A 9,796-nucleotide genomic window follows, 5' to 3' on the forward strand; every position below is an offset into this window, starting at 1 on the left:
AGCTTAGCAAAAGCATCAGGGACCGCAGTTCAATCCCCCAGCACCACATGCCAGCCAGCCCGCCCCCTGATGGGCTGAGCTGGTCTCTCTCTCTCTCTCTCTGTCTCTCTCTCTCTCTCTCAAATAAATAAATAAATAAAATTAAAAAAAATGAAAAAAAAATGTCAAGATAGGCTAGTCTTGATATTTTTATCATGGAAAAAATTAAGATACATTTCTCCATTGTACAGACTAGGTCATAAGGCAGCTTAGACAGACTGATACCAGGACCAAGAGGAACAACTGAATTCCTCACACATCTGTTTTCTGGTGACATTATGGTTGAGTATATCCAAGCCTACCTTCATCGGCCTGGAAGTCTGGTGTCTGCCATCCTGCCTTGGCTTGAATTTGCTGAAAATAGAGCGGAAAAGTTCAAGCCCAATAGGGATTAGGAGGGAAGAGATCAGAGACCCTGGGCACCCTTTAGGCCTTTTGTGATGGAAGAAATGTCTTCAGGTACCAGAACAGCCTCAGTGGTGTGTAAAACTCACAGCTGTGCAGTCATGTGGAAGGCACAGGCAGTGGAAGCTTGAGTTCCACACCAGTCTCATAGATACTAGCTTCTTCTACACCAATGAAAAATGTCAGGTTGCTGGAAATCGAAAATTCATGGGCCATAACCATAGGCCATTGCAGGGAAAGGGTTTGGACACATAAAAGGCCCTAACTGGTGACCCTAAGGGGGAAGCTCAGAATGGCCTTCCAAAGCCACAAGGGCTGGACAGGTACATACTGAGGGAATTGTAACGGCTTGAATGTGGTTTGTTCTCCACAGGGCCTGTGCTGGGGGAGGTGGATCCCAGTGCAAGATATTAGGGGGTGGGGAACATTTGGTGGTTTAGGCTATAGGAGTATCACCCTCCTAAATGCATTAATGCCAACTCGAGGGAGCACAGGCTCTTCCACTGGATTAGACTGGATTAGTACCATAGGTTGTTCATAAACAACTCTGAAACCTCTTCTGCATCCCTGAATTAAATAACTTTTTTTCTTTATACAGTACTTGGCCTCAGGCTCTTTATTATGGTTATGCAAAAATAAAGGAAGACAAAGTGCAATGTTCCTGGTGCTCTCCTTGTAGGCAAGTAAAAGTGAGGGATGAGACACAAAGAGCTTTTGTCCAGAGGGAACACATGTGCCAATGAGGACAGCTCCAATAAATCACTACACACACCTTAAACAATGTCACACAGTTAAAGGTACTAGTAAGATAATAAAACTATGCACTTAGAGATTGACTGAGGAGATATTTCATAAATGTAGATAGAGTAGTCAGGAAAGGCTTGTCTTTGAAAAATTATATTTGAGGTGAGGTGGTTCTCATGAGAAGATGGAGGGAAGGGGTGACAGTGTCTGCAAGGGGACAGGAGGCTGGACACAGGCGGGGCCAGGGCTGAGTCTTGTGCATGGGAGGCTGCAGTAGGAGTGGAGGTTCGCCAAAAGCGAGCTAAGACTATCTGTGTTCTCAAAGGTCCGTGCTTTGGAATGCATTCTAAGAATGGCAGGAATGCACTAGAGGGTTGACAAAGAGCAACAGCACAAGGTTTTCATTTTCAAAATGTATTTCACTTGCTCGCAAGAGTTCTGATGTGGGGAAGGTAAGGAAAGAAAATTGTTGACCAGTTAAGAGGCCACTGCTGTAAGTCAGGTGAGAACTGATGGTGACATATATTAGAACAACAGAGGAGGTGGAGAAGGGTGCACAAAAACAGACACATTTGAGTAGCAGAACGGAGGAGGTGAAAAATAGAAGACAGAAGGCATGTGAGTATGACTGTTTCCATTTCAAAGTAGAGGAGGAGGTGGAAGGCACATTCACTTGTTCAGGTGAGGAAGAACAGAGAAACAAGTTTCTTTGGGAAGACACAGAGGGGCAACCAAATTTGAGACAATTGATGTGTATCTTACTTAATGTGTATCTAATCTTCAGTGTTTATTTTGATAGAAAAGCCCAGAATTCAAGGGAAAGTTCTGAGCCATGGAGACAGCTCAGGGGTCTAAGTGCCTGTCTAGGCAAGCACAGGGACCTGGGTTCAATCTCCCATATGGTATGCTGTGCTGGCCCCATCCTGCTACCAAGACTGGGCGTGGTGGCATAAGCCTGCAATCCCAGCACTGAAAAGGCTGAAAAGAGGAGGATCACTGTGAATCTGAGCTACATAGTGAGACCCTGTATCAAATACATAAAATTAGAATAATAATAAAAAAATAAAATCTGACAGTCATCAGAACAAAATAAGGAGCTAAGTGAGGCACTTAAAGATAATGTTTGTAAATAAGACTTATAGGGCACAGATAGGAGGAAGCATAGTAAAAGGAGGCTGGAAGGGAAAAGATGGCTAACAAATAGGGTCAAGTTTCCATTCAAGATGGCTTTGGGGAAAGGAGGGAGGGCAAGCGGGAAAGATTAAGGCTAGACAGAGACAGATTTGGAGAGGAGAAATGAACACAAGAATTAGTGCAAATAGTGCTAGAGAGGTATACAACAAGATGTCTTTCTAACTTTAACTTTATTTTGTTTAATTTTTCCCCATAATTTTATTGAGAAACAAATAGCAATGAGACAGTTTCAAACCAAATTGGTAGGACAGTTTCAACAATTAACACATTGCATACATCCTTCCTAGTGGTTAGTTGCTGTACAAGATACAGACATGATATCCTATTTACAAACACCATGAGAACAAATCCCTCTATTCATTAAGAGTATGTAGCTATATATCTATTCTAGACATTTTGAATATACAGATAAAAAATGGACATTCATCTGTATACCCTTTTTTTGTTTAGTTCCATTATTTGATTAGTATAGGTGTGTAAACTCAGCAAAATATTCTAAAAGTGTCCAGTAGTCCATAATAGTATTGGGTCTTCCACTTCACTGGAAATGTCAGAAACTGTTGACCTGAGTCCCCTATAGCTCAACATAACAGCATGGCTTTACTTCTTATATTTTGTTTTCATACTTTTCTGCTAGATGGTTAAGACCAAGATAAAGCAAGACCTATGCAACAAAAGTTGTAGCTTTTGGGTCTGATAGGTCAGTGAAATCCCCTCAGGATTTATGCTGAGATCCTGTACCTCAGATTGTAAATCTTTTGTCAGTGTCAGCCATATGGATGAGTCATGGCCATTGCTTAGCCAATGTGCTCTCTGTGAAAGCCTGAGATAATGTTTTCGCTCCATGTGACTCTCCTTAGGTACACTCTACATTATCGATCACTTTCCTCTTTGGCCCCATAATCTCCTTGATCAGAAAATTTGGGACATTACCGAGTTACATGATGTCACAGTACAAGTTCTCATATGTCTTGAGTCTTAATTGACTTTGGAAGGCTAGGGCCAGAATGTTGGCTTTCCTTGTGGCCCTCCTTTTTCTCTAATTTTGGTCTGCAAACTTAGGTTGTTAACCATCCAGAAGACAAGCTTATTGTTATTACCATATAACCTAGACTGTTAAGCTTAACCTCACTATCTCTCTGAATATCAAACATCTTAGGCATAACATGGAACAGGTATTTATCATCAAGTATTCATATGTTGAACTTTAAGTCCCTACAGAATATGATGAAAAAACATTTAAAAATTAGAATATATTTTAAAAATAGGCATAAAGAATTATATAATTCTTATGTTTACACATAAGTCCAAATATCTAACCATATACAACCTTGAAGCAGGACAGTCCCACAACATTCCTTTTCCTGTGTCTTGACTTCATTCACCACCCTCTTCTTTTTGAACAGTCATCTCCCTGAGAGACAGCACAGCAGCAACTGGCATGTCATGACAAGCAGCTCATATTCAGAAGACCAGAATGACAGCAAAAACAAATAGCAGAAACAAAGACGGAATCAGGATAACATACAGCAATACACATATTACAGATAACGTAAAAAAGAATAACATTAACAATGGATGTTCTATGATCTATTTGTATGTTCAAATCTGTTGCTCAGAATAACAGATATAGTTATATAAGATTGGATAATGGGATATTACTGCTTGCTTTCAAGAAACCTTAATTTTCTTTTTCTTGTCCTTATTTTTTTTCCTTTCATAAACTTTTTAATAAAATTTATATTAAAGGGGGTATAATAATAATTGATAAGAGATTAGAAACAGTACAAATTTAGAAGACCATGATGACAGGTGTTCAAGCATGGTTTTGTACAACACATTGCTGTCCTTGATGTAGTTGCTTAGAGAACAGAAATCAGTATACAGAGTTAGTTAAGGTGAAAATTCTACACATTAACTGCTATTTTCAAAAAATTGATGGAAATTAATAGTACAATCATTTTAGCCATCCTGTATATAAAAACTTACATGTTTTTCCCCTGCCTTTTTTTCCCTGTTTTTTTCTCCTTTCTCTCATCTTCTTTGCTTAATCCTTACATTCAGTTTCTTTCTATTTTGCTATGTCTGTTATACCTTTCAGCATGTTTTTGTCTTCTTTCAGGTTCTTACACTAAGGAGACCAGATGATATTTGTACATGTGGGTCTGGTTTATTTTGCTTATGAGTATAGTCTCTAGTTGTATCCACTTACCCATAAAAGCTTTGAGTTTATCTTTCTTTATAACTGAGTAATACTCCATTGTATAAAAGTACCATATCTTTTTTATCCATTAATCTGGTGATGGATATTTTGGTTATTTCCAGGATTTTACTTTGACAAATTATGCTGCTATAAACATGGGTGCACATATGTCACTATGGTATGGTATTTTCAGTTCTTTTGGGAAATACCCAGAAGGGGATAAACTGGATCGAATGGGATTTACATTTGTAGATTTTTGAGGAGTCTCCACAATGATTTGCATAGTGGTTTTACCAGTCTACATTCCCACCAGCAGTGGAGAAGTGTTCCTTTTTCCCCAAAGCCTTTAAATTTTGGAGGCTTAATTTTTTTTTTAGTTCTACATATATTCTAGACAGAAGGCCTTTGTCTGAGTGATTATTGGTTAATTTTTTTCCCAATTTGTGTGTTGTCTTTTCATTTTGTTGATGATTTTGTTTGACATGCAGAAAGTTCTCAATAAGAGGAGATCCCAGTTGTTGATTCTGTAAGTATATCCCGTGTAGTTTGCTTTTAGCTCGTGAACTGCTTGCCTACCCTGATGTCTTCAATATTTCCACCTATTTTCTCATTCAGTAGATTTAGCATTTCTGTTTTAATATTTATATCTTTAACCCATTCTGACTTTACTTTAATGCGTGGCAATAGAGCTGGGTCTAGTTGTAGTATCCTGTATGTGGAGAGCCAGTTTTTCCAGCATCATTTGTTAAAAAGGCTATCTTTGTTCCAGTGAACATAAGCCTTTTTTTTCAAAAATAAGATATATAAGTGTGTTTGTATTGTATCTGCATCTTCTAGTCTGATTCATTGATCCTCAGGTCTGTTTTTTAACCAGTACCATGCTGAATTTATCTCAGTAACTTTGTAGTATAAGTTGTAATGCCTCCTGTCTTGCCTTTGTTTCCCAGGATTGTCTTTGCTATTCTTGGTCTTTTCTGGTTCCAAATAAATTTTAAGAATATTTTCTCTATCTCTGTGAGGCACATTGATGGTATTTTGATAGAGGTTGCATTAAAGCTATACAATAATTTTGGGAGCATAACCATTTTCACAATATTGTCTTATCCTAACCAAGAGCGAGTAATATCTTTCCATTTTCTGAAATCTTCTTCAATTTCTATTTTTTTATCAGAGCGTTGTAATTTTCATTGTACAGATTTTTTATTTCCTTTGTGAGATCAATTCCTAAATATTTCATTTTTGGTGCTATTGTTATGGGTAACTTTCTCTAATTTCTCTCTCAGTATGTTTGTTATATGTGTAGAGGAATGCTATTGATTTTTGGATATTGACATTGTAAACTTCTATGTTACTGAATTTGTTTATTAATTTTAGGGGATTCTTTTTTGTCAACATTGAAACATTACTTTATTTTTACATTAATTTTATTGAGAAAGAAGTAGCAATGAGGCATTTCCAAAACAGGTTAGTAGGACAGTTACAATAATTAATACATTGCATATTCTTGTCTTTGTAGTAGTTATTGGTAGTACAAGACGCAGACACGATATCTTGTTTAAACACTATTAGTTCAAAACTTTCTTCTCATTGGTCTTCACCATCTGGCAGAAAAGTATAAAAACAAGGTATAAAAAGTAAAGCCAGGGGCTGGGGAGATAGCTCAGTAGACTGAGCATCTGCCTGGCAAGCACAAGGGACTGAGTTCATTCCTTGATTTCACCAAAAAAAAAAAAAAAAAAAAAGTAAAGTCATATTAACATGTTGAGCTGTAAAAGGCTCAAGTCAACAACATCTGACACTGCCAGTCATGCAGATAGCTCACTACTATTATAAACTGCTGGAGTATATTGGATTACTTTGCTGAATTCATGTACATATAGAATATGAATGGCAATAGAATACTCATCTCTGACAAAACTAAACAAAAAAAAAGAGGATATAAATGAAGGTCCATTTTGTAGTGAAAAAAATATATATTCATATGTGTATATATAAAATAGTTAGCATAAATATACAGATACTTTCTAGGAGCTTCTTGATGAAATTTTTTGGTGTTTCAAGTATAGTATCATGTCACGTGCAAATAAAAATAATGTGACATCTTCTTTACCTATTCTTTTATTTATTTATTTATTTGAGAGAGAGAGATAGATAGAGAATGTGTGGTGTGTGTGTATGGCCAGCTCAGCCCACCAGGGGGCGGGGCTGGCTGGCATGTGGTGCTGGGGGATTGAACCGCGGTCCCTGATGCTTTGCTAAGCTTGTTCTAAGTAGGTGCTTTAGACCACTAAGCCATCTCTCCAGCCCTTCTTTACCTATTCTTATTCCTTTTATTTTTCTCTCTTGACTAATGGGTGCAACTAATGATTCCAGAATTATATTGAATAGAAGTGGTGATAGAGAACATTCTTGTCTTGTATCTGATTTGAGAGTAAAAGCTTTCAGTTTTTCCCTATTTACAATTAGGTTAGCTGTTTGTTTATTATAGATAGCTTTTATCAGATTGAGGTATGATTTATCTCTATTTTGTGTAAGACTTTGATCGCAAGTTTTGGATTATGTCTGAAGCCTGTTTTGCATCTCTTGAGATGATCATTAGGGTTTTGGTTTTGGCTCTATTAATATAGTGTATTGCAGTTATAGATTTGCATATCTCGAGCCATCTTTGCATCCCTGGAATGAATCTTACCTGGTCATGGTGTATAATTTTCTTGATGATTTGCTGTATTCGATTTGATAGTATTTTATTCAGTATTTGTGCATCTATGTTTTTGAGGGAGATTTGCCTGTAATTCTCTTTTTTGGTTGAACATTTCTCTGTTTTTTTGTATCAGTATAATACTGCCACTAGGAACGATTTTCACGATATTACTTCCTTTTCAATTCCATTGAAGACTTTGAGGAGTATTTGGATTAAATCTTCTCTAAATTTCTTCTTGAGTTATCTGTGAATCCTTTAGCACCTGGGCTTTTCTTTGGTCCTAAGTTCTCGATTAAATTTTTTATTTCATTGGCTGATATTGGGTTGAATAGAGTTTTTATATTGTCTTGATTCAGTTTTGTTAATTTGTACTTATCTGGGAATCTGCCCATTTCTTCTATGTCTTCAATTCTGTGAGAGTAAAGATTTTCACAATAACTATTGATAACCTTCTGAACTTCCACAGGATCTGAAATAATTTCATCCTTTTCATTCCTTATTCCTTGAGTTTGAATTTTTTTTTCACTGTAGAGCAAGATTTTTTAGAGAAAGAACAACCATTGTGTTTGGTCATTGAGAAAAGTCTTTAAGTTGGAGGTTAAAGCAAGCTACAGAGTGTTGGGGAAATAAAATGGAACAAGAAAAGCAGGGATGTATTAGAAGTGTTCTGTGCAGTGTTTTTAGAGTCAAAAAGTTAAGATCTTGTTCTCATCAACTGCATTAATATAAGACATAAGCACAACACAACAAAAGTAACATCATCAAGCCATACATATTGGTGGTGATTGTTTAAATCCACATTTTCCAAGGTACTGGATTAGGTATGCGGAGTCAACAAAGCACTTTTTGCTGGTGGGACAGCGCCATCAGGAATTTAGCATAGACTACTTGATGTGATACTGGAAATGTTTCTTGGAATTACACAGTGTCTTTCTGATAACACTTTCCAAGCAGCTCTTGTCACTGACATTTATGGAAAATTAAATCTGGATATCATCAAAGGTGAATATATAATGAATCTTACTTGGTACAATTGACAGTAAAACTGGGAAGGTCAAAATCATAGAAAGCACCAACTAAAATACCTTTGTTCACATGAACATTGTAGGAAGCATAAGAAAGGTGTTAGATTTCAAAATTACCCACTAAATTATTTTCTACAATATTTCATTGGAAGAAAAAGGCAAGATTCACCTTCGGAAAGCCTCTAAATCCAGACGTAGATTTTCAGAAGCAAGACAATTTCCCACTACACTGCTTTACTAGTATAATGAAAATCCCTTTCTCTGGCATATAATGATAAATTCAGATCAGTACCACAGACTTTATGCTTGAGGGTCAAAGAAAGACAGGTCAGTAGGATGTAAACTGGCAGTTCTAGGTATTGCAGGAAAGTACTAGAGATAAGAGAAACTGTGTTGCAATGATGCATTTCATTGCAGTGGATTCAGCCGAGGGAGAGTCACGAGGGATGCCTGCAGTGGCTTGCACAGCGCCGCAACTGGAACTGAACTTTGAAGCACAGGATCACTAAATCTGAATTCTGGAGAGAAGACACACTCATTTAGTCAAAAATTACTTCAATAAAGGAGTGAGAAAAAACAGAATTCATGAACCTTTATAACATAGAAGAGTATTTTTCACATGGTATACACAATGAACAGACTTTAAAATTCAGGAGTATTCCTCAGGTCTTTTCAGGAGGAAAAATGTGCTTTTTGCTTGTTAATGAATTATGAATAAATGTGCATATTTTCTTCTCACAAATCACTAAACAATCTATACACAAAGAAGAATCTTTGTTTTGGTGTTATGGATGATGATGAAAATAGAAATCACATAGGTCTCTGGGGAAAATCTAGCAGGGAGGCTTTCTACGCAGTCTAGTATAGCGGTGGAAAGGGGTCTTCTTCTATTGCTAGGTAGTGAATACATTTCAAGTACTTTTCTCTGCATTTATTGATAATATGATCACTGATGAAGATTATGATGGTCGTATTGAATCGCTCTTTTGTGAATAAAGAAGGAATAACTCAAAATCAATTTAATATGAAATGTTCAGGTAGGAAATCTTGCCTGTAGGTTGAAGCATACTAAATTTTCATATTACTGGAATGTGTTTTTCTAGATGAGACTTTAACAGAATTTCTTACAGGGAAGTGAATACATTTATTTGGCAAACTCTCTGACATTATTAGGATGATAGTGGTAGGTGTTATGGTAACAGGCAACAAATCCTGACCTTCTACTGTGTTCCTCTAGGCTCATCTTTCATTCTTCTAAATATTTTACAAAATATGTGATTTGCTTGTTGTTCTTTTTTTTTTTTCCTGAACCGGATATTGAACTCAGACTCTTGTGCTTGCAAGGAAAGCACTTATTCTACTGAGCCATCTCCCCGGCTCTTTGTTGTTCATTTACATTGTGTATACTGCAGCTTAAATAGATCAAACAACTTATCCACAGACATTCAACTCTCAGAGCAGAACCTAGTGTTCAGCATACTTTTT

The 9,796-nt window shown here is 36.7% G+C and overlaps 1 long non-coding RNA gene across 1 annotated transcript in view; it reads right to left on the reverse strand.

Moving 5' to 3' along the window:
• LOC111816839 overlaps positions 1-912 on the reverse strand; it is a 21,807-nt gene extending 20,895 nt beyond the window's left edge. Inside the window, exon 1 of the long non-coding RNA XR_002821166.1 lies at positions 901-912. This is a non-coding gene — a long non-coding RNA (uncharacterized LOC111816839). The remainder of the gene's footprint in view (positions 1-900) is intronic.
• Between the last annotated feature and the right edge of the window lie 8,884 nt (positions 913-9,796).

This window comes from Octodon degus, unplaced genomic scaffold, assembly GCF_000260255.1.
Source record: "Octodon degus isolate 3935 unplaced genomic scaffold, OctDeg1.0 scaffold00042, whole genome shotgun sequence".
In the NCBI taxonomy this organism is placed as follows: domain Eukaryota; kingdom Metazoa; phylum Chordata; class Mammalia; order Rodentia; family Octodontidae; genus Octodon; species Octodon degus.